The 27732-nt window shown below is 34.1% G+C and overlaps 1 protein-coding gene across 7 annotated transcripts in view; it reads right to left on the bottom strand.

The window, feature by feature from the left end:
* supt3h (SPT3 homolog, SAGA and STAGA complex component) overlaps positions 1–27732 on the bottom strand; it is a 230806-nt gene that overhangs the window by 152559 nt on the left and 50515 nt on the right. The gene's annotated exons all lie outside the window — the stretch shown is intronic.

Genomic DNA, 27732 nt, shown 5'->3' with positions numbered 1-27732 from the left:
CTGTTTTTCATATAGGACATGCAACGTACGTCTCTTAAACCCAGGATTAATAGCTCTCACAGAATGGTTTTATTTCTCAGTGTAGTGAATCCTGCTTCATTTTCTTTATGTGCAAGCCAATTTCAACATGGAGAACCCCCCCTCCTGCCCCCTCCATTTACCCTATATTTATCTGAAGGTTCCCTTCATTCTGAGACAATTCCATGACTGCTTCCCACCCCCTTCTAAAATTACATTAACAAACATCTGGTTACTCCTGTGATCATATTAGGTGGAGTCTAAAGTCACATGAAAAATCATTTCATCTTTAGCTGAAGAAAATGTAAAACACATTTATACAACTTATACTTATCCAGTCCTTCAAAAAAGTGCTGGAAGAAGCACCCCTTCAAATGTGCTTCACTAGTTCTATCATGTTTCAGCTTGAGAGATCCGTTACATCTGACTATACCTAAACATCTTGGCATTTTAGAAATGGGTAGCCCATATATGTCATAATATACCATATGTTTAGATTCTACACAGAAAAAGACAAAAGTATCTGCCTTCCTCCATTTACTACGCACACCACCCACGAACAGTATAAATGTTATTATTAATGTTACATTATTAAAACAATTTTAAATTCTATTACACATACTCCCACTTTTTCATAGGTTGTGCAGGAGGTAAATTAGTTTGTTATTGAATTATGCAAAGACCTAATTCACATAATGTAATATGTTTTTTATTAATCATTTTTTCCTTTAATGAAAACATATACAGTACAGTACACCTATCAGCACACACAAAGGGAAATCCCAATTTCATCCTCCAGCCCAAGATAATATGGGCTCATGCAAAAACTGGATTGATTAACCCTCTCAATCACTCAATCATCTGTCTGATAGCCAAGAGTAACTGGAGGTCACGCACACTTTAGGAAAGAACAGATTCTTATGCAGCATATCCTGATATCTTTGAAACAACATTTTCTCTTTTTTTTGTAATTTTGTGGACATGGAAAATACAGGCATTACATTAAAAGAGAATAATTAATTTTATGAATTTTGCCTATACATAGGCAACCCAACTAATGGTACAAGATAGATTTTAAGCAAATTGAAGATGATCTCATGAGAACATCAGCAGAATTTTCAGCATGTTCATTACGTTACATTACATTACTTTTTTCCTAATGTTGTCATCACTTGATGTACTGTGTAGCTGAAGATGGACATAAGGTTAAATGGAGGCGTATGCCAATAAGATCTAAATTTGAGGGACAGACCAATCAAAATTTTGAATTCTCTTTTTTGCACATTTACATGACAAATGTTAGAACTTCAAAGATCTGTTCTGTTGTCAAAGGTGGGCCACTGGATTGAACATTTTTATTCATAAATATTTTGAAAGGAAGTTCTTGGGTTGATGTGCAGATATTCAAATGATAATATCCAGCACACTAAAGCATAAGAACAGATGTTACAAACAATTCTCTACTTTATGCCATTAGATATTAATAATGTAGCAGACAAATGTAGTTTCACAAAATAGTGTTACATTTTCTGAATGGTACTTAAGTGCTGCACTGAGTTTGAGTAGACAAAATACTGTCTCTTTACACCGAGCAGCAAATCTAAAAATACAAGAGCACAGCTGTTTGACATTTATTTTTTAGACCATAGCAACGATGTTTGGTTGTTTCCAATTTTTGAAACCACAAATAGTAAAAGTGTACTCTGTATACTGCAAACATAAATAGCAAATGCACGCTTCAGCACTTTTAAAAGGATATGGAAATTGGCAACAAAAATGTAATGCATGTAAAAAATGTATATATATGACCCTCCTTAGTTTTAAAAACTATACGGAATGGCTTTCAGTCAAATTAAACATTCCCCCCTTTTTAAAAAATCATTAAAAAAGCAATGAATCCTGGTAAAGACAGACCCAACCCAAACAATTCATACTAATATTAGAACAATATAGTATTAATAACTATTTTTCCTCAGGAGAGAGTGATCTTGATTAATTATTTTAAAATAAACCACTTTTAAAATCACATATATACTGTACAGTTGTCTTTTCCATGCATTTGTCTTATTATTATAGTACTTGGCTGATGCTTTTGATCCAAACTGACTTTTTATTTTTCCTTCCATGTTTGGGGACAGTTGGGATTTGCTGGGACAACTGAGGTAAAGTCATATGTCATCACATGTCCACCTGCAGTGTCCCCACCTGGGGTTTGAAGACACAACCCTCCAGCCAAGAGTCCAGAGCCTTAATCTGTCATCCACACTTCAGCATCTGTAGCCACACCTGCTGCAGCGTTATCTCACACAGCCTGAGCTCAAGCTTCACACAAGGAGCCAAATGCCGATGCACATGCAGATGGGCGACAGGTGTGAAAGTGCTGCAGGACAACTGGACTGCATTGTCTGGGGATACTGTTAAAAACACCACTCTTGCTTGCTCAGTATTAACAATTCAAAATAACCGAATTTTGCACAGCATCATATTGACTCTGTATATGTCGATACATACAGATGGTATATAAAACAATGAGTAGTACTTTGCATTTTTAATTTTGAGGGATAACAGTATTCTGTGTAATTGAAATGTATTTAATATGATATAAAGCAATTATATTAAAGTTAGGAACCTTTGTACTCAGAGCTCAGACTAAATTAAAATTTTGATCCAGCTGGCAATCAAGAATTTCAAAATACAGTTCTTCTGTGTAGCTTTCTTTCAGGTATATATCAGAAGTATCTGATAAAAAAAATAAAAACAACAGCAAGACCTGGTTTTGTCATTTGTAATTCACGATTATTTAAATATTTTGTATTTAGGCACAGGTTAAAAACAACTCAGTTTAGAGTTAATAAGCATGAAAACCAAAAGTATTTCAAGTGGTACTGAAAAAGGAGTTTAAGAAATTTTACAACATGGAGTAATCCAGGCACTTGGGGATGAAAGCTACACAACTGCAGAAATAGTGAAGCAGCTGATGGTTTTTACAAAGTACAAAAACACAAAGATTTACTATGATGTACTTCATTCATTCAGGGAAACAATCATTTAAAGATAAAAGAGCAAGGGAGGCCACCCTTACAGCGACCCAGTTTGCTTTATAGACAAGATATCCTAGCCATAAACAACAGACTAGTCTAGTGATTATATCTCTAGCAGTTTGCAATTACACAAAGCCAGGCAAACTACGCAACCAAGTGACTGGACTGTCACATCATATTCGGCATTACACTTTTCACATGAAGAACAGTTAAACATTTAGAGAAGACTTCAGGTATGATTCTGCAAAATCAGTTTCTCACAATATTTTTAAAACACTCATAACACACAACTCTGTGCCTCAGGTTATTACAGCATAGTACACAGAGTGTCTATATAAATATAGAGTATCCTCAGTCAATAAGGAAAGAACAAGCAATGAAAGTGAACAGAGAACAATTAACAACTGGCAAAAGATGGAAATCACATCAGATTTTAGTGACTATTACAATCTCCTGAAAGTTATAAAGATGCCCTACGGATGATCATAGAAACCGCAAGGCCCACAAAACTAGCTTGAAATGCATGGATTTCTCAACACTGTAATGGTTCCCCAGCCTGGGTCCTATTACTAAGATTATCCAATGACTTTAGGAGTTTACAGTGATCCTGTTCCTTTTCATCAACTGAAAGTCTAGCCAGAATCTCTGAGTGGAGCAGCTAGTCATCACATATACTTGAAAACACATGTGCAGCGGTTAATGGAAGTAGGAGTTAAGTAAATTAAGAGTTCTCCTACTTTGTCCCCACAATCAGGCAGGACAAAGGCCACTTAAAACCACCTGTAGATAACAAATGAGGAGCTGTGATGGGGATCACAAACTGACAGAAGAACTGGCCAAGCTCCAAAAGGAGGTGGGCAATTATGCCAAAAGAATAACACTCCATAGTCTAATCACATTACAGGGCATCAGTGTTTCACTGGAATACAGTATATCTCCAAATTCTGACAGAAAAGTACAGACACTGTGGACAATCTGCAAAACAACACAGATTAATAATACAGTACCAGGACAATATTACCTGACAATACAGTATAGAATCCAGGTATGAGATGCATAGTGTCTCACTCAGTTGATGATTTGAAGATTCTGTGTTGCAAAAGCGACCATGACTGTACATTTACCATGAAATAAAGCATAACTGAAAATTTGGATTTTTTTCCCCACATAACATGCATCTTACGATATGGTCAATGCTGTGACTTACACACTCACAGAGGCAGCACACACCAAACCACTGTCATTGGTAAAACTGCTGTTGACAGGCACAAGCTTATTTTTTTAATTGCGATCCATTTAAGATTACTTGATAGGAAATGTCCTCGGCAGCAACCGCAGTTAGACTGTATTGCAGATAGCTGTCCCTAGGCTTCTCTCAGCTCTTCCAATTCTGCAAAACTGTGTGATTTGCATTGATTTTCTGACTTGCTCCTTGGCGCACACGGATGTGCTTTTGTGTAGTGATATGAGGTTTCAAATGGCTGTCTGGCATACTGTTGAAATAATGACTTCAAACCAGCATTATCCACCTCTCCGAAAATAAACCTCGATTCCAAGGCTAAGTACCTAAAGAAACAAGTAATAGGCTTATTCCATGCTGAAAAGAGAAGAGAGAAAACACCTGTGTTACGCAGCTACCTACCTGATCTAAGTACCACAAGTATGAATCGGGGCTTTGACGTCAGTTGTAAGCGACCAGGAGGCATTGCACAGGTGACTGAGTATTCAATTATGTGTGACTGAGTATTCAGGTGAGTATTCAATTGGCCTGGATTTTGCAGTGTAGTAACTGCTGTGCCTGGCTCATGGCCCGTCAGCATTTACTTCTCTTGCTGAGAATGGTGTTGGCCTGCTGGTAGATCTGTAGGCTTGCAGCGTGGAAAGTAGTGCACAGCTTGACTGCACCTTCCAGTGGATTCATGTAAGATGTTTGCCTGTGCTGATACTGTATGAGGTTTCTGTCAGGAGCAAACTGAAATTTGTTCAAACAAAAATAAGGTGATTCTATGTTTTACACCTTGCATGCAATCTTGATTAACCAAAGATATGTTGAACCCAATATTGAAAAAAGGGGATTTTTAACAGGCTTCACTGGTGCCTCAGAGCCAAGAAGTGAATGCTAGAGAACTCGTACGGGAACACCTCGACCAGCTGCTGCAATTAACATGAATTACATTCCATTAATATGGCCACCCTGAATGAAACACTCACACAGCTATAGAAAAAACAACATGAGGCTGTATTTCAAAAATGTGTTGATCCCATGCCTAACTGGGTTAAAGCAGTAAACGCTGTTCAAGGAGGAAGTACCTAATGCTCATGTATATTTTTCCAATGAGGACTCCATGAGGTTTTCATTTTATTTAAATGCAATCTAAAAGCCTCTGTCTTGGCTCCAAAGGTAATTAAATACCACTCCATACTTGCACAATGTTAATGAACTTCTACTAAGTCTTAAAATATTAATATGGTAAGTACATGATTTTTTATCTTGGCTCCTTTATGTGTTTTCCAAGTCAAATAGAAATACAGCATGATATCAGCACAGTTCCTTGATGAATGCTAGTATATTGCATTGAAACCAGTGCTCTTCTCTGAATTTGAATTAAAAAAAAGACTCTATAGGATCAGCCACACAACTGCACAACAAATCATTTCAGCTTAGTTTTAATGAAAACCAGGGATGCTGAATAAGGCCTAGGGTGTTTGCTCACAATACACTGTTTGAATCACCACCGAATATGCCCTCTCAAAGAAAGAAAAGAGACAGTACTTATTTTAAAGTGTTTTACAACAGATAATCAAAAGGATAAAAGCATATGAACTTATTATGCATGTGTTAAGAAACAAACAGTTACATACAGGGCTTGGTGATTGCTGTTTACAGCCATTACATACTACAGTTTTCAAGATGAAGCACTGTCTGCGGCATTTAACCAAGTTTTATTTTGACCTGAGACTTCGAATTATATTGTCAGGGAGAAATGAACCTAACCGGATTGCTGAACATTTACCTACTCTGTTAAAGCTCATTATAACATTACATTTGTATCAAAGAGAACCTTCAGAAAATTGCACTGCATTTATTTATTTTTTATTTTAATGTCCTTACTTATTATAATATTAAGAGTGATTATATTTTGAACTTTGAAGTTAACACATCTAATATTATTTCCTTCATAACAGAAACTAAAAGTACAAAATGAGACACAAACAGGTAAACTAAATTGTGGTCTTCTTTCTCAAACAACTGACCAGTTGCAGAGTCGCCATGGGGTTATAGTCATTCTTCTTACAACAATTTTAATGACATACCATGTGATTAAAAGTCCAAACAGTAATGCCCCTTCAAATGAACAAATAGCCGAATATCCCTGTGGAGACACCTGAAATGAAGTGAAATATTAAAAGTCTCACTAAAATATTTACCATGTCACATACATGTGCCTTTCCAAAATCACACATTACTTTTTGATGGACTTTGATTTTGAACTGAATCAAACTTTAATTGCATGCCAGAATTCAGTAGTATTTAAAATAAATTCAAGTAAACAAATTAGATTTGTACCTCCTATAGTACATCACTGAAGAGGTGGCAGAACGTGTTATAAGTATATTACAATTATTTTTGTTCACATACTGTGCCTTGCCAAAGTATTCAGAGCCTTCCTATACTGTGCAGCTATGTGAAAATACAACATTATGCATACAGGACATTTTTTAATATTTGATTAAAATATACTATTAAGCAATAATATTTTATTGCTCAAACTGAAGACTTCTAAGGGTAAGATAGAGTAAATGTCAGCAAAAACTTAAGAGAAAAAAATAAACATTTTGATTGGATGAATGTTCAGGTCAGTGAACTCAATATTTGAAAGTTGAAGCACCTTTGGAAGCAAATATAGTCACATGTCTTTTGGGGTAGGATTAACAACATCACTAACCCGCTTGGTGAAATTTTTGCCCATTCCGCTTGGCAAATCTGGACAAGTGCTCTAATGTTGGTTGGTGCTGGCTCATAAAGAGCAGTGTACAATTTTTTCCACAGGATTCAAGTCAGAACTTTGACCAGGCTACACAAGAACATCCACTTTCTTATTCTCAAGCCATTCCAGTGTAACTTTGGTCTTCTGCTTTGAATTGTTGATTTCCAAAAAGGTGAATTTTCATCACAGTTTCAAGTCTTCAACAAATTGAAATAGTTTTTTCTCTACTGTTTGCTGTGTCCCTGCAATCCTAACAAGCTTTCCAGCTGAGAAGAAGTATCCCGAAAGCACATGATGCCCCCACCACCAAGCTTGACTGTGTATTGGCTGGTGCACTGTGTTGAGTTTGTGCCAGACACAACACTTTGCATTGCAACTTTTTTGGTGTAAATTTGGTCTCATCTGACCACAATCATGTTTATACCATTTGCAATATCAATTTGAGATGAGTTTCCCACTCTGTCACACAAGCTTAAGATATTGTTCACGCACAACACATTTTCTCCCATCTCAGCCACTGAAATCTACTGCTCAATCTGGCGGGACGGTCCGATTTGTCTGGGTGGTACAATTCACCTTCAATTTCTTTATGTTTGAGTACACTGCGTTACAGGGATATTGGGACACTTTGTTATTTTTGTACTCTTTCTCGTGATGAGTGCTTTTCAATGACTTCATGTCTTACTTATTTTGAAATTTCCTTCGTCTTCGGGGTTGAGAATTTTAATCCCATTGATTAAAATTCACTACCTGACCAATGACTCTCCAGGTACAGGTGTTTTTATTTTGAAATCCTGAGCAACACATTTACTGCACACAGGCATCGGCTATTCAAATAAATGGAGATGGTGAACAACTTTAAATTCCTACAGTAGGTGTTCACATCTCTGAGGACCTCACATGGGCACTCAACAGTCCCATCAAGAAGGCACAACAGCGGCTGTACTTCCTGAGAAGACTGAAGAAAATACGTCTGCATCCACGGTTCCTCACCAACTTCTAAAGATGTACAGTGGAGAGAATACTGACCAGCTGGTGACCCCCCCACTCTCACCCACCAAACTATGATCTCTCCTCACTTCTTCCTGTACCCACAATGACTGTACTCCTACACCATTACATACACCATACCTCAGACAATTGAATGTAAGCCAAACTTGAACTTAAAACTGTACTTGATTGTAGTTGTATTATTTGATAGTTAGACTACTTGATAATCGCCGTATTATTTTGCAGTATTTGCCATATTATTTCCCACTGTTCTGCTCTGTTTGTGTTTGTGTATTTAACAGATATGAGTACCGTCACACTGGTACCATACTGTTGTTTACACTGTTATTGTCTTTTCTGCAGTTCTATATATACAGTAGAATGCACTTGAGAGATTAATGAGAAACAATTTTCATTATACTATGCACCTGTGTAAGTATAATGACAAAGTTGAATTGAATTAATTGTGTGGCTCTATAAGGTAATTTTGTGCACCCAAATTAATTTAGGCTTTCCACAGCAAAAGATGCCCTTTTCTTTTTCTTTCCCATTCTATTTACTTCTTCATTTTTATTTTTAGCTTAAAATAGTGGAACAGGTTGTACATATAACACCTATATATGTATCATGACTGCAAGGTTTAAAGCAACAAAATGTGATAATTGTGCAAAGGTCTGAATACTTTTACAAGGCTTTACCGGTCATAGAAAGTAACTCTGAATTTGCCCTAGCCAAAGACCATGGTAATTATTTACATTCAGCCGCTTTGAAGTTAAATGAAACATGTTTTCAGTGTACATACAGCAGCGTATGAAACTATATTCCATACGTACAGGAGTAGTTTCACAATTACTCACTTTCCTTAACACTGATAGAGACAGACATTCAAACATTCGAAACCAGACTGAGTTTATTTTAGAATTACTGCTGACATGGTGCACCGACCACTGTCTTCAGACAGGTCATCTGTTATAACTGTAAGTTGTCCTACTGGGAAAATTATGTCATGGTGCCTGACTGTTATGATTACAATAGCATTTACTGAATTTACAAGAATAATATGCTTAGCTTTTAATATTTTCAACATTATGATTTTACCCATTCGCTGTCTATGCTTATTTAAGGAGCATACTACACACTAGCATTACAAATCCAGAACTCTCTAATGAACAGCAATAGACAGATCAAGGTGTCTGATGACATCAGCTGTCAATTCAGACGTCTGAATCAAAGGTATGTTCCTCTAAAGGACCTTAACCTACCTTTCAATGTGTTACAAAGAGCTGCACATCTTCACAATAAATTCTACAAATGTTACATATTCAAGTCAATTGTTATAAATATTTAAGACGATTGCAAATAATGAAGATTTATGAAAGGCTTTCCTTTGTCACAGATAACGTAAGCAAAAACATTGTTTAATTGTAAGCATTTTTTTTACTCCTTTGGTATTAAAGTTCAGTTGATATAAACCTTATTTAAACAGTTAAACCTTTAAAAAAGGCCCCTTAGGCCACAAACCAGTATCATTTAGCATAAGTTTGTTCTCCTGGCTGTAGAAATTCTGCATTTTTTTTTTTACAGTCAAGGCTGGTATAGTTGTTTACGGTGAATTTGGTTAAATTCCTAGTCAATCATAAGCCATTATGTGGATTTCACAAATGCTTCAAGAGCGCTCCCTTTCTGAATGTTAAGTGCCATTTTAACTGTTAGCCACATTAGAAACCATTCTCTGGAAAAAAAAAACCCAACTACATGCAGAAAGTTGAATAGTTCAAAAACCACCCACTTCATGTAATTTATTCCCGGATTCATTACTTTTTATTAAATGCAACTGAGAAAGTCAAATTATTATGACTTAATTACCTATTTCAGCCTTGATTTCCTAAATCCTTTCAATATTTTATTAATATAAGGCACCCTATGATTCGCGCACACATTGCCTTGTAACAATCCACAGCGCATTTGTACAATTAAACCTGAGACAAAATAATGCAAATGAAGAAAAGAATAGCCGTGTGGTAAGACACAAAGATTGGGGTTAAGTTCAGTCTTTTCCAGAAACGTTATCAATATTTAAAACAAGCTTTTAAAGGGCCCTGCTAACTTACTGAATGAAGATAAGAAGCTCCTGATGTATGTAAGATGCAGTTAAGATCACAAAGCAATATCTGACAGTATTAAAAATTTAAAACCACGTACACTGTTGACTAGATGCAACATATTGTTACCAATATCTCTGTTACATTACTGGTTTACCATGAAAGATGACCTTATGAACATTATAAAAAAGCTATTTCAAGATATAAATGGAATTGCTTTGCTTTTAGTTATGTAATTAGTTCCCGCACATGTACATGTATCTTGATAACATATAAAAATGTTTATCTAAAAAAATCTAATGAGTATAACTAACTAACTAACAGGAAGTAATTTTACGTATTAAACCTTTCTATGAATGGGAAAGTACTCCTCACAGTTACTGCACTAAGCAATGACCACCCAAGTGCTGCACTGTATTAAACTGCATTTAGAGATCTCTTTACCCTACAATGGCAGGAACTTCACTCCTTGACCACACACAGGCCAAACAGCAAAAAAGGAAATATTAAAGGAAATAAACCAACATTTTCACTAGACACATATAAATAATTCTGTTTTGAAAACTTGCCATTTCTTGACTTTTCAACACTACAAGGTCTGCCTTTTGAGTTGTGAGGGCAGAAATCCAGAATTTCTAACACTTTTTCTGCAAGGAAAGTACATATTTTGTCTCCCTCAAAACTTCCTCTACAAAAAATAAAATTTTAATTCACTCTAAGCTAGTGAAATGTTAAAACAACTATATTATTTAACCTCTACATAGCATGTATTGCCATATGTTTACACTTACTTTGACTCAGTGAGATGTTCTAGAAGTACCAAATGTTTCTGAGAAGAATTTTCTGTTGAATTGAATATACAGCACAGCAATGCAAGCAAGAAACAAATGAAGTCACAGATCTATTAATGTTTTCTAAAGGAAAATAAAAGTAAACATGTTAAATGTATAGTTTTTCACTGAAAAATAGTTATAACTAAAAAAGAAAATGAATGATAACAGAAAGTAGTATTTGTGACATTTTAGCAAAATAAACATTATTGGTAGATACAGTCGATCAGTATGTGTATATATTATTTTGTTTCAAATTGAGCCTGTAATAGATTTCTGGATACCAATCTAATGAACAGAACAGAAAAAAAACAGTTTCAGAAACTTTGCTTTGAAAGCTGTTGAAACATTTACATGAAAGCTTTCTGAATATTGTGAGAGTCAGATGAGAATGTATTCGAAACGTACTTATAAATATATTTTAAAGACTTAACTGATGTGTACTGAAAGACAGAAGAAGGGAAGATTTGCATCCTTTCCACTAGTTTGACATTGATATCTACCAGTTATAAGCAGGGTGTATTTTCACAGTACCTTTAAATTTATACAAAACAGAAGTCTTCTTTATAGTGCAAATTTCTTTTCCCGGATTGATGAAATAGTGGCCCATTTCAAACGGTTGTGAGCACAACTCAAACCTTCATTTCTGAATTGCTTGCTGTTTTTTCCAGCTAGTATGTATATTAACTGTGTTGTTTGTCTTGTCACCATCAGGTCTCTCTGGATACCTGGTAGTAACAAATATAGGGACTGCATGAAGGGAACCAGATTTAGACCTCTGAGGTCACCCTTCATCATCTCTGAATAAAAAAACACTCATGGAATCTGTATTTGTGTGCTGTTAAACAGTTCGAACAGCAAGCATAAAAATAGCACGTTTTAAAAATTACTGTCTCAGCTATCCAATTGCATTGCATCATACTTTGATTAAATGAAGTTTTTTATTAAATATTGAATATATTTATAGGAAGAGGGAATTCACAGCATAATTTAACCTTTTGAAAGATTTTAACAATATCCTGAAAAGTTCTTAAATGCCAAGAGGTTCAGCAGTAAAGCCAAGCATAAACCATGAAGCAGTGAGCCGTGGCCTCTACCTGAAGTGAAACTTTCATGCGCTTCTTAAAGCTACTGATATTAAGTTTGTAGGTAATTTTTTATACACAATACTTTAAGTAACCATTATAGCAAACAGAAATTATACTCAGGCTAAACAAGACTGATTATACTTATCAGGAGAAACCTGCAATATGGATTTCAAGAGACAGTTATTGACTCTCTTTGTAAATATATGCCTAACATTAGCTTAATGCATAGTCTTCAGGGAAACAGCAATTGTTAGAATAAATGCATTTTGATTTTAGTCTCCGTTTTATTCAGCATATGAAACAACAATCTTTATTTAATAATAATAATAATAATAATAATAATAATAATAATAATAATAATAATAATAATAATATGATAAAATAATACCTTTTGCTTGTTTTTTATGTACTGTATTTCTGTATATTTTTCAATAATATGTGTTCTCCCAAATTATTATTATAATATTAATTCTAGAAATTCGAATTGTGCTTTTCTATTCATTTTAGTAAAACTGGAGATATAATTACAAAGTAATCCCACAAAATACCCCAAATTATTTTTAGAGATGGTCAATTCACTAGACATTAAGGAATAAAGAGACACACATTTGCAATGGTGTTTGGATATGAACACGATGTATTAATATACTGCAACTTCCAAATTAACCTCAGGGTCTATAAAAAAGACAGAAAAAATACCCTTGTGGCTGTTTTATGTCTCACACATGGTCAGGCAGGTCTGTGTTGGCTGATCTTGGTTGATGAGAGCCTATTTTTAGTATGGTAAATATATATGTTGGATACCCCTGCTAAGAGCTATCAGTGTAACTCAAGCAAGTTATTCAATTACAAACTCTAATATGTCCTTCATTAAACACATTTGTACAACTGAAGAATATTCTCTATTAAAGAATAAAAAAAATATTTTAAAAAGTGTATCTTACCACTACTGCATAAAAACAAGTTATTTTATTTCTACACACTTTTTACACTTTATTTCTTATCACCTCATTGCAGATTTATTTTGCCACCAAAACATTATAATTATTTCCAATAATATTCGGCTTATTAATATGTTAAATGACAGACCTAAACAGAAGAGCCTTCCTCATTGTGTTGAGAATATTAATTTATAATTTATAAGTTCAACCACTGAAGCAAAATAAATTTCTAAGGATCACTGAAATTACATTATGTTAAATGCACATCATTTTCAGATCGATTCTGATTTCAGATTACATAGGATAACAACTAAAAAATCAATAAGCTACATTCCAAAAATACAGAAAATTAAATCATTTTCATATGCATATAGGTTATTAAGATAAATCATTTCAGATAGCTATTTGTAACTAGAAAGTAATGCAAGCTAGATTTTATTGCTTTCTTTTGGTGCACGGATGCAATCAAGTGGCATAAAAAAACAGGCTTTTACACGTTGTTTATAAATGTTAATAACAACTGTTGTTGTTGTTGAAAAGCCCATAAACCAATTTTTGGCTGATCAGTGAAAACTAAATGTACCGTTTCCTTTAAGCTCCTTCCTTTAATTTTATACAGACCAAAGCAGCAAAAAAACATTTTAATTTTGACACTGGGGCAGAGGTTAAGTTCACTTGGGAATGAGAAGGTTTCCTATGAAAAATAATGTTATCAATGACACAGGTAATTACATAGTTACAAAGCACAAAACTGCTCATTAAGTTATTTAGTTACATTGATGAAACCTATTCAAACTAACTTGGATGTTTTATCCTTCTGACCACATCCTTCATTTAGCCTCTTGTACAATACTGCAAATAAATATTACCAGACTTAGTTCATTAAAAGCTGTATACATTTCTCCTACTTTTGAAACTTTAACTGTAATAATCACGGCAGACATGAGTTTTAACTTCCCATTCATAGTTCTGTGCCTGTTTGTGAAAGTGGGATTCATATACAGGCTAAAATCTGGCCTCTTTGGTAAGTGGATTTATCGAGCAAATCTAGTTTCCAAGCCTAACTGGCCTCTTGATTCACATACACGCCTTAAGAGCACTGAATTATGTCTTAAAAAGAAACCGATCTTATTATAAACTGAAAAACACTAAAAAGAACGTCAGAAAATATAGGACTGTTAAAATTTTGGAAACGCTATGCATAGTGGCTGGGCAAGAGTAATATACAATGTGATTACAATAATTAGAAGAAGAAAGGAACTGCTGAGAGAAACTAGCATATCTGACTTGCAAGTACCCTGAACTTATTTTTTATGGAACACACACTCCAGTTCTAAAGTTATTTACGATTTGCTGGGCATTTTCTTTAATCCATTTTGTATATCATAAAGTGTGAAATCATAAAGTATTATAAAAGACAACTGTATATTTAGGGTTGCAAATACTGCATACTGCACTAGTGATTCTATGGCTAGAATGAAGATTAAACAATGCTGTTTATGCCATAGCCTCTTGAGAATCACAGTGCACAAAATTGAATATAGACTATAATGACAAAAGAAAATAATTAAATTGCCTTTTATTTCAGAAATGTCTTCAAGCACTTTTTGAATTTTAAAGTATTTATACCTATTTCAAACTAAACATGGACCAACTTTCCCCAAGCTAGTGGCACAGAAGAGATCTTTTGACTGTGCCACAAACACTGCATGCTGAAATACTCAAGACAGCCCTCCTACCTGACATTCAAACGAGTGTACCAAAAATTACCTGGCTGTGATTAAAAATCTATTTGATATAAACGAAGTTGTTTAATTGACATTGGCAGATGCAGTTTGTATAGTGATACCTTTGAACAGAATATCACTTATCTGACAGACATCCTTTGTTCTGTAGTGTAAATATGTACACCGTTTTCACAAAACAATGTCACAATGCTTTAGGGTTCCTCAGAGATTTTATAGAAACTAAGGTAGTTTACAGAAATACCTACAATTCTTACAGAGAGTCATAGAGACTGTTTGAACATTTTCATCCATTCAGTACAGAATGACAGGCTTCCCTGTTATGTGCCACCTCTATGCAATCTCTGCGAGTATGGGTATAACTGACATCGATGGATGTATGCTTGTAAATCATCTGAATTTAAATCACTTCATATTAAAACTATCATTACAGTATTTCTCGCTGCCCCTGTACTACTGCTCTCTTTCAACTTAAACAGTTTCTTATGCGATTAATTTCATTTTATTGGAAAGTATACAGACATTTGAGTTATGAGTTTTTCTACTGCCAATGCTTTAAAACAATCCCTAAGGTTCTATTCTTTATTCTTTTTAATGGACCACCAGATTTGAAGTATTAGGCACCAGAACTCCAATACTGGCACTATGCCATATCCACTAAAACATCTTAAATTATTCCAATCCCAATACAGCACCACACTTTTTTTGAACAAGGTAAATATTTGAGTAATCTGTAGGTACAGAGCTGGTAGTTAGCCAAAAATCCTATTACTAACCACCGTCTCATAGAGGGCCATTCATAAGCCACTTATTATTACAACTGTAACCTTTGCATATGATCATCATCTTGGTTTATATGATGGTCCCTATTTGTTTCCTGATTTCACTGAAGGTTGTCCTTCTGTTTGTATAAAACCTGTTTGGTTGCCCTTTCTCTTGGGGAAACCATAAGAACCAAAAGACATCCCACAGCTTGCTAACCTCAATCAATGATCCTCACCAGTGTGTGTGTTAGGCTTCTGACCAAAGATGAGAAAGACATGTGATAAGAAAAGCATCTTATATAACGTTCTATAAGCGCAAATGAATTCTAAGCCTTTGGGTGATTTTTTTTTTCTTTTCTTCCTTTGTGGTTAACACTATACAATATTTAAACCAAGCTGTGGTATTCAAACGCACCTCTCTCTCTCTGCCAGATACCAAATAAAAGCATATAAACACAAGGAGGTGAAATTACATCAAGCACTGCTGGTACTAAATTAAGCATTAACAGTTCTCTTTACATGCAAAAAAACATATAAAAAACTTAATTTATTTGAATTAAGAAATACATGCAAACACTGTTTTTCCAATAAGCAAAAAAAGATGCATCTCAGAAGACAAATTACAATGTTCATTAATTTAGAAGTAATGTTGAGGTGAATTCAGAAAGAAATAGTTCTTATTTATGGGAAATGTTGCTGTAATTACAGTTTATTCAAAACACAGATTTGTCAAGAAAAAGGGGAAAAATGCCGCAGCAAAAATTGTCAATGTTCTTTCATGTACTTAATGTACTTTTCACATTTACAACAAGTAAACAAAAAAATATTTTCTTTTGTAAAACAGCACATTGATAATACATGTACAGTATTTATGTATGGTGTAGACACCTAACTTTAAAGGGTATAAAAACATAGATTTCCAAGTTACTAGAGTGATACTTTTGGTGTCCTATCCATTTAATCTTCTACCTGGTATTTTATAGTCATTCAACATTTTGAAGGACACTATTGGCTTTCATTAAAAGCAAGCAAATTCTTTTGGCCCATTGCATTAGCTAGGTTTGCCAGAACACTGGGCTTCTTAAAACACTGTGAGACCTGCCAAAACCTACAAGCATTGCCAGACTCTGCTGAAAGGAGGGAGAAAGACCTGAATTATATCTGAGTGTGGTCCTTCAGAGTGTCACCACATGAAAACAGAGGGCTTGGTATCAAATTAGTGAGTGCCATTTGTGTAACTCAAAATATCTACATGCAATGGCTTCAACAAGAACCAAGATATGACGATGTTCATTGGAGCAATCCTATTCATGGACCCCCAAACTTCATAAATTCCCATTTTAACTTATTTAATTTTCATACAGAAAACCCGAAAAGACTGGACAAATCAATATTACTATGCGTCTTTAAAATGACAGGAGTATACATCACATACGCATCTGTATTGTTCACTAAGGTACAAGCACGAACATAAAATAATACAAAAATATACAATACAGAAAATAAATCAAATGGCCTATGATTACTGTACTTTGATATTTTATCAGGTTTCCCAACATATTTATCTGCTGTTATGATATTGCTTTTTCCTACATTCACAGCCTTTGAACCCTAGTCTTAGATGAAATCATGAACCATCAATATAAAAGAGAAAGTAGCAATGTGCCAAAGAAAAATGACTTCACAAACTACTATAATGAAGTAATGGTTTAAGAAATGTTTGTACATTTCTATTTTCACTGCTGATACTTTTTGAACTTCTACCATGCATAGTCCAGTACTATTAGTTCATATACGTCATGCTTCCATTCAGTTCACCAGGAATGTCTGCATGAGGCTTCTGTTCACTTGATGCAAACTGCAGCCTCTTAGAGAAAAAGCAAGTGCTTTGATAAAAAATGGACAAGTGTCTTTGCAGCAAACAGTGATGTATTCAACTATTTGGGCCACTGTTATTTGGATCTCTAAAGAGGTCTTTCAGACAAGGGAAGCAATTAAATAATATACCAAATGTAAGTATATAGTTATAACTGTAGAATTTAAATCAAGAGATGTTAACATTTACTATGCTTTAGCACGACTTCACTTAGAATACAGTGTTGTTGTTGTACATCAGATTATGAAAAAAATTTCTAAAAATATTTAAACTTCTGGAAGGTAATGATAAAATCAATACGATAGACCTCTTCAGCATCACAACAAATGAAACACAACAAGTGGAATGCAAGTGAAAATGATTTGGGAACAGGAGACACTTTGGTGCTCAGACAGTTGTGACTTTGAAACAAGCTGGCCAGCTATTTAATCATGGACTGTATGTTAACAAATTTACCTAGAACATCAGTTAATAGTTGTAAAGCAACACATCATTCCCACACAGATAATATGTAATATAGTTAAGTTACTGAACTCTTTAGCACAGCTAAGTTATATAGCTGAAACAGTAAAAACATTCACAGCCATGCATCTTGCTCCAGGTCTCTTCTCACTCCTTTGAAAAACTGCAGCATTATCTTCTGCAGCAAATGTACACATTGGTTATTCAGACTTTTCATCGGTTTTATGAATATCATTTTAAAAATACACATCTCTGTAGGTAACCCTGATAATGTATTTAATCTTCACAGTGACATGGCAGACGATCTTTAATTTTAAAAAAACCTTTATGTTATTACATATATTGTTTGTCTGAAGGAGGTCTGTACGTTGTATGTGTGTATGCTTATGTTTTCTTTGTTACTTACCACATGTTCATTAGCAATTCTGTTTTTTAGGGAAGTAGGCTTGGTCTTGATTGTGTTGTGGGAGGTTGTTTATTTTTAAACTGTTGCTTCGTTAAACATTTTTCTATTCATCAGACTTCAAAATGGGTTTGTTGACTGTATGCTGTAAGTATTGCTATTAAAATGGAAAGCAATTAGGATCTTCCTCTCTTCTGTAACAAACTGTAACAAAAACATCATTTGATTAGAAGGAATCATATGTAACTGCAGGCTGTGCCTTTCTCAATTAAAGCAAGCTTCAATATTTTCCAGTGCTTGCTGTTACCAAGCTTGAGCAGGGGCATAACGTATAAACATAAAACAACAGAAAATGGACTTTTTATTACAAAAAATTTAGTTTTCCTTTATAATGTTATTATGAATAGTCACAAGTGCAGTAATCTATGATGAAAGCATGGTAAAACTCAAATAGCACAAAGATTCATGCTAATGAAAGTAAAACAAAATAAACAGAAAGCACAAACGTGGGAAAATTTAAAACTACCAAGCAGAAAATAACAGAGATACTTTCATAGTGTCTACCTCCTAATGGCACATCAGCCTCGAAATCAACGAAGAAACAGGATAAAGTATCTGTGATAGCAGCAATGTTAGCGTAAGGTAAAAGATAAAGAAAATGTGACTGGGGCCAGCGAAAACATTCATTCCAAAAGCTCATTACTTTTTAATCGACACGTGAGTTCAAATTCTATTGCCACTACCACCAGTACAGTAACCCATATTCAAAAGTTGCTAGCTGCAGAAATAGGTGTCTATATACAAGTTAAAGAAAGATATTTTTCACCCTGAAATAAAATTTGACTTTCACTGTGAGAAACACCTTGGAGTACCTCCTGTGATGTTTTGTTTCAACATTTCCGCATCCAGTTACTAGACAGTGCCTGACCACAGACCAGCCGGCTGGTGCAATTATTCATACTATTGCTAATAATCACGTCTACATATTTGTAGGCTGAACCTGTAATTATATGGGCAGGATATCCCCAGGCTTGTGAAACTAAAACAGCCCTTACAATTTGGAGTTTAACAGCTTTAAGACTTCATAACTAAAAAAAATCTTTAGGATGACAGCATAAAACAGTAACAAACTACCAATACATGCACAAACACATTGATAAAGGACAGAAAAAAATGATAAAATACAAATATTACCAAACTAAAAAGATCTGGATTTCCTACACGGTAGAGGCATACATTATATATATTAAATCAATCATAATACTACCATACCTTCCTACTGGGTGATGCAGTAATTCTTTGGTGAGCCCCTGGTCATGATGAACATCATATAATACTTTAAAACCAATATAAGGTTACCATGAGAGATAAAAAAAACTACCACCATCCAAAAATGGTAAATAAGAACCTAAAAAAGGATACAGGAGCAGGCCATCTACTCATCTAGCTCTATGTAACTATCTAGTCTGGTAGTTAGACGTTAATTGGTTAGTATCAGTTAGTGGCTCACCCAGAGTATGCACTTCAACAAAGTCTCTATTCCTTATTCCAAGAACCCCTTAGGTAAAGAAGTGCCTGCTGTTCTCCATTTAAATGTACTTCTACACAGTTTCCACTGGCGCCATCTGGATTGTGTGGTGTGTGTTTCACTGTTTAGTTTGAAGATGTCCACTGGACTGACTGGCCAGTTCCTTTGAGGATTCAGAGTACTTGTATCAGGTCCCCTCATAGTTCTCTCTGTTTAAGACTAAAAAGGTTCAGTTCCTTCCAGTCTATGAATGTAGGATTTTACCTTAAATTATTAAATTTATTCAGTTGCTCTTCTCCAGATGGACTCTAGAGCAGTAATATCTTTTCTATAATATGGTGACCACAATTGTACACAATATTCTAAATGACACCTAAATGTACACCATCATATACCTCAAGTACTGTATGCAATGATGTATACATCATTCTGAATAAGAACTATATTTCCTAAATTAAAAACAAAGTAACATACTGTAGGGTGAAATTCACCCATCCTATTTATGCCAAGTGCTAATTACAGGCTACTGATTTTTCATAAGTTAATCATTTAGATATCTTTTAAGCATTACCATTCATTTTACTGTCACACTAAAAAAGTATTTAAAATAGAGTGATGTAGCAACACACTAATTATTAAAACTTGCTGTTGATTATCTATGTGTTACAAATATATTCCTGGCATAAAAACAAGCCTGACAGAGAATTGATAGGCTTACTTTGTAAGAAAAAACACAGATCATGAACATTTTCTAAAAGCAGGAAAGTAACTGGTGTGAGCTTATAAAGTGCCACTATTAACACCTTACAAAGAGAGAATTCAGTCCATCATAAGCGGCAGAGAAGCTCAGAGAAATTGCAGATTATTTATTGAAAAATTAACAGTTCAGCAGTTCCACAGGTAAAGTATCAGTTTTCATCAAGTATGCAAGGAAATATTAAATTAATTATGTATGCTAAATAAATAGCCTGAACCTCACAGTGTTCTAATTTCCACTTCAGACTATACACAGTAACCAAAATGATTTAATCCAATTCATCAGTGAGAAACACCCAGGAAAAACAACACTGCAAAAAAAAACTTTTTCCAGGTTAACTGTTTTAGAGATAAATTTGTACTTAATATAAACTTATGAATAGTTGAGAAAACATTCCTTTACTTGCTAAATATTTTTTAATTAAATTGAACAGCTTAATGGTTCCTTTTATTTGAAGCCTCCTTTAATTCCTTATTTACCAGCATGTTAATGTACTATATTGGTATGACACTAAATCAGTATGTAAAAGAGCTCTCTAGATTTTCTGTTTTTTAAATCTGTAAAAAGTAACAACATCCATTTAAAAAAGTCAGATCAGAAGAGCCCATGTATGAGTCTTTTATAACCTACAACAGGAATTAAAGTGTTAAGAGCAAATCAACATCTTTTTAGCAACAAATTATTACTGTGAGTTGGGTGAATTGCCATATTAAATTGCAACTCAAAAGATGACAAAAAATATTTTCTTTGTCACCTTAGAACGTGCACAAATAAGCTGTTAATGTCAGAGTTTTTAGAGAATGCCACTTATTAGCTAATTTAACAAATACTATAATGAATAATAAAACTTGACAAAGTTGTCCACTATCTACATTACAGGTTCAAACTTCACACTGAAACCTGGGGAAAATGTTTAGTGTCTCTCACCCAAAATTTCTTCCTGCAAAAGCATGAACACTTTCATTGAGAAAAGGCAGTGGACTGCAGATATTATGCTCTTTTGAACTGTACTGCCATAACCAACCTTATGCCAAACACATCGGTGATACTAGGACATGCAGATTGGAAAAAACAATAGCAGACTTTCGACAAGATTATTCCCCACATCTTTGGTGTTCTCCTCTCTAGAGAATCATCAATAAAGGCTATCAAAATAGCACTCTTGTACCAAGTCTACCAGTAAAGTAAAGATAAGGCAACTAAAATAAAACACTTCAGTTTACAGAAAACAAAATAATTCTGCAGTACCTCTTAGTTTCTAAGGATACTGTTCCTTGTTTAATTGAGTTTTTATGTATACGATCTCACTGATTAATAAAGATTCAAACGTCTGCACTAATAAATTTCGTCTCGCTGGGGCAGTTGTAACATAAAGAGCTCTTGCTCAAACTGTGGAAACATGCACCGCGTAATGTACTATACCGGCTCTTGAGTCTGTAAATGCCATTAATGGGTTTTCTAAGAGACACAACACACTGGCTGTGAAGATAAAAATAGCTCCCTCTTGCAAACACCAGGGACATGTGTAAATATTGTAATAACATATAAATAGATGTATTAAAGAATAATAAATAGAAGTCTAGGAAAGGAAGGCTTTTCTTATCTTGGCATTATTTATTTTTCTTTCAACAAACCACACACTAATGTGTCACAAAGTGTATTAAGATTTTACCAAATTACAGAAGTTAGAGGCTTTTGTTCACAGCACAGGAAACAGCACTGGAAATTGTACAAGAGTGTTAAAATGCATGAAACTAACTATAAGAAAAATAAATAAACAAAAATAAAAGACTGTTTGATGTGGAATATGGCAAATGGACCCATAATTATGCTGCTACAATACTGATGTGTATTATAAAGGTATACAGGGAGCTTTGAGAGAGGACTAAAGGACCTGAATCTCTCCTCACACCTCTTCACTTGCCATTGTAAACAAAAGTTTGTTTTTTCAAAATATAAAATCATTCCTATTTTTTACAACAAACTGCAGATGTAATACCTGAATTGCAATACTAAGTACATTTAGCAAATAATATTAGAGTGGATGGGTGGTCACATATAACAAGATGTGCTCCAGAAATTCTAGAAAAAAGGCTTCTGAAATTGTGCTTACAAAGCTAAAAAAGTCCAGACTTCCCTATAAAATACATTATAACATCATTATGCTTAAGGACTGTCACTCATCCACCTTTCTCTTCTCTTCTGTCTCTTCTTTTCGTAGTATCCTGAAGGTGAAACCTTACACATAACATTCTTGTCAGTAATAAAATCACTTAATACATACCATACAGTAACAGCAACAGTATTTGTATAATTTGAAATACATGTTTTTAGCTATTCATATATCCATAATTAATGCAGTATATATGAACAAAGATAAAATTCAATTTTTGTTTCTTAGACTAGTTAAATAAATGCTGCAGCAGGTTCAATTGAAAATTAGATTAATAAGCTAATACATAATATTTTACATTTTGAAGGGATGTACTGTATCTTTTTTCTTTCTTTATGCCAAACAATTTATGAGCTGCAAAGCTTTAATTCTCCTGAGTACTATAAAGTACTATGTGTCATTCATGCTTTAAGAAAAATGTAACAAATTAAAGGTTTTAGGTATGTATTATCAATTAGGCATGTATCTATGAATTGGCTTCATTACTCTGCTCTCCTCCCCACTGATAGCTGATGTGTGGTGTGCGTTCTGGCGCACTATGGCTGCCTTCGCATCATCCAGGTGGATGCTGTACATTGGTGGTGGTGGAGGGGAGTCCCCATAACCTGTAAAGCGCTTTGAGTGGACTGTCCAGAAAGCGTACAGTAAGTAGTTATTGTTATTATTATTCGTAAAATCATATGTAATTATGTTTTCATGCATATGAAGATGATTTTGAGATGTAAGCTAGTCAACACATTTTAGAAAAAAATATGAAATAGAAAGAATTCAGTTTGGCAAAAGACATTGACCCGAGCAACTTCGATTATATAACTTAAAGCAGGCATTTAGCAAAAACACAATAATAAACTATTCAATTTCAGAAATAATTGGGCTTGTGTGCTCAGGATCATGCAATAAATTTCTTTAATTATATTTATTTTTATAGCACACACTGCACACATTTCTTTTCTCAAAAGAATATCTATATTCTTTGCCTGAAAAAAGGATGCAAACTAAATTAGATTTTAACCCACATTGCCTCCTCAGGAATTTAAGAACTTTGGCACTAAGATGAAAAAATTCTGCTTTAACAGAGCTGATACCTTCAGCCACCCACACCTTATACATGAAGTGCTGTCTAAGCATGTCCAATATTAATGTGTCTGTCTCTTGTATACATAAAACAAAACAGAGACTGATGCTTTGAGAATTTTCATGATAGACAACTTACAGTTTGTTATTGCCAGGCTATAATAAGTTTACTGCCTGTTATACATGTGTATCCTTACAGGTGCAATGCTTTATAGCAACACTCTATACTCTGCCTCACAATGAATCACCATAGGGAATGAAACTATTGAGCTTCATATATATTTTTCTCAGTTCGTGAAATATCGTTTCCATTAAACCACTCTCCAACAATTCTCTCTTTCATCAAAGGATAAAGCAATGCAATATAAAATTGTGATTTTGACTTTATTAGCTAATCTGTCAAGCTACACAACATCTGACAAGCAATGGAGCCATAGTGTCTTGTGGTTTTGAGCAAAAAAAAGTTATACCAAATGCAGCACTGGCTTCCTATTGAATGTAACCTGTAATTCTGTTTTCCATTCAATATCATTCACTGCATAGTCAATAACACGAGTGAAATATTCTCAAGGCCTATCAGCACCTGGGTCCTCCCTGTCAACACAAATTTGAGCAGCTAGGAGAAATAAGAGAGATTTCTGTGTTTCACTACTAGCTCATACTTCTAACACCCCATAGCAGAAGATTATTGTGTCTTTGTATCACAGATATTCATATTTTTAAGGCTGATTACATGATTCTGACAATTCAGCTAATTAATAGAGATATTAATAGAGATATTACATATATATTAAAGAGATATTAAAGTAAGTTATACAAGGAATTTGAGCTCTAAGCTCAGTTGTGCCTTGCATATTTTAACAAGCGAAAAGCATGAAAAGGTAACCATCAAAATTAAGATAAAACAGTACATAAACTAGTAAAAATATCACTTACTCCATAAAAGGTGTTGTAGTGAACACCAAACTGCTTTATTTGCGGGCTAGGAAAGTTGCACAAAGCATGTGCTGACAAGGTAAATTGAACAGCTACTAAAAATTAAAACAAGACAGAAATATAACTATTTTGTAGGAGCCAGCTTTATGTCTCTCATTTGCAGTCTTCAGCCTATCACTACATCACAGAATGCCTGGCACTCAAAGACCAATGGTTCTCTTGTCAACTTCTGTTGTGACAAAGTTTTAAAAAAATGTCGTTTAGTAAGAAACAATTAGGAAAAACTAACATACGTCAAATGAAAGGCAAGTAAATTTAAAGAAGTACATACAGGACCTAACTAGTCACAGATATGCATCAGTACCACAACAATAAACAAATGATATTTAAATGTGTAAATTAAAAATGCTGCATTTATTATCCAACATTTAAACATTTGAATGGAATAGCTTAATTGAATTAATCAAACGGACACACCCATCCTTCTGACTGTCTAGTTTACTACACTGTAGTAATGCCCTGTGTTGTAACTTCGGTAATTTGTGGAGTTTAATACTGAGCTTTTATATGACCGAGCAAATCATCCAATCCGTTTTACTGTAGTCACACTTCAAAAAGTCACCTTTTTACTGTAGTCACAGTAACATGAGAGTGTAATTTTTATTACAAAAATTAAAATTTAAAATTTAAACAACAGAAAAACTTGAATTTGTTTTACAGGTGCTACCATGTCCTGGAAGTTTATGCAGCATTTGTAAAGTTCACACATGAAAGAAAATTAGATTATTAAACTTCAAACTCTGTTTTATATGTTATCCTGTTATTTATGTTTAAAATAAGCTATTTGTATGTTTTTCTTGCATTTTATTATTTATTGTGAGTGAAGGTAAGGACAATGTTCAATGGAATGAATCTCTGGCCTACTTTGTGCCAAGATACTGTTATCTTATTGAGCTCATGTCCCAGATTTGTCCAAGTGTAAGTGTCTAAGTGTTTTATGTCTCATTAAACATTGTCTACACTTGTAAACTAGGTAGTGATAGCTTACTTTTACAGATATGTATTCTGAACCAGTGCTTACAAAAATCAAGCTACAATACATACTTTCTTTTTAAGCATCCTTTTATTTTGACAGGGCATGCAGCTAGAACACATTTACTTTGTCACAGACTTCTCCACAATTCTTAGCAGAAATACTTGGAAAGACATGTTCTTAAACTCAAGCTAAGTATGTTTTAAAACTGAACATGTTTTGGCCCTGTTTACACTTTACGGAAAAAAGTACACTAAATTTTATTATAATACAGCAGTAGAAAAAACCTGACTTCGTTTCGGCTCTCGTTGATTTGCCATAAAACCTTTAAATGCTCAGTTTCAATGACTTTATGATCTATTTTTGCCAGTAGAGAAACAAACAATATTGTGGTGAAATAGTACAATACTGCTTAAACTATGACCTGTTTGAAAAATACTCCACATGCCATAGAAATAAGCATGGTTTCAAAATTAAAATAAAATATTTCACAGCAAAATAAACAATTCAAGAAATAAACCATGTAAGTGTGCTTTATAAAAAGTCTTTATTATAGGTTTATAAAAAGATAAATATGGGACAAAGGGATCAAAGCCAAAGGAAGGTAGTGACATGGGGCTGAGAGGAAAAGGTTAGCATTAATTAGCCTTAAAAAAATGTTACTGCTGTTAGTGAGACTCCACTGTATTTTTACTAAATTAGCCCATTGTGAGTTTACCTTTCTAATATTTGTTTTATTGACAAAAGTTTGTCTTAAACAGGCCTTTGTTACACATCACATTGAGTACACACATTTTAAGTAATTACAATCTATTCTATGTCAAACTTATTCCCCAGCAGGGTGCCCAATATTGACACCCTTCTACAATATAACATGCCAGCTAGAACATGTTTCTGGGAGACTGCTGTGGCACTCACTATAATCCACTGTATTTCAGCGTCACAGCACTTCACCGTCTGAGTACTGTAGCTGGCTCAAACTGCACAATTCGGCTGATTAAGATATCACAGTAAGTACAGTAGTACCCTTTCTCCCCTAGGTGCTGAGTGTTCCTTAGTTTGTGCGAAATGATTGCATCATGTCTTCATCAGATCCTTCACAATCCTTATATCAGATTATCTTACTTATTAACCCAAAGTCAGAAAATTCACATTTTGCATTAGATCAGATTTTCTGCAATGGCAAACCAATGCAGAGTTCAATCATTTTAGTCTAAATATTCATAATTATAGTAATGTTTTGTGTTTTATATGTGTGCCTTTGTTGGAGACAATCATAATTACACATGAAAGCAGTGACTGCCTATGTTCTTACCCTTAAGACAAAAACAATCCTTTTGTATAGAAGCCTTTTAAATTTCTGTCTCTAACTTAAATGCACAGGTTTTCCTTTCTCTGAGCCCTCAAAAAATAGTTTTTTTTTTTATGAAAATAGGATTTTAAATAAATATTAAGCAATAATTTAGCATTCCCATCAGAACCTTCTTTTAGTAACTGTTGTCCATATCCTGCCCACTGACTGGAAAACTTTGTGACTCAATGACTAAGGCCTATAACCATAGTCTTATAAAATGTATTTAATTATATACACCAATGATTGAATTAATTTAAAACAGAAATAAATACGGTATTCCTTTCTTAAACATTTTACAGTTTGATGTAATTTACATCATGCCTTTTTATTTTGATAATGTCCACAACCACAACTAAGCTGAGAAAAGATCAGAGGGGCAACACATTAAAACTTCAAATACAAGATTTTGTAAGCTTTAGCTGTGTGACTTGCATACTAAAATTTAGCATTTTCCACAGCTACAGAATAAAATTTACAAACCACCTAAACATACATTTCTCCATTCATTTTGCAGATGCATTTTTAAAACTATTAAATGATCAACAATGAAAGCAACCTCCCGACAACTGTTATCACACCATCTCTCAATAGAAGATTTTATTTTCAAACTTTAATGTAACAGACAATG

Source organism: Lepisosteus platostomus, chromosome 3 (genome assembly GCF_059453375.1).
Source record: "Lepisosteus platostomus isolate fLepPlt1 chromosome 3, fLepPlt1.hap1, whole genome shotgun sequence".
Lineage (NCBI taxonomy): Eukaryota > Metazoa > Chordata > Actinopteri > Semionotiformes > Lepisosteidae > Lepisosteus > Lepisosteus platostomus.
This window is presented reverse-complemented; position numbering and strand designations above follow the sequence as displayed.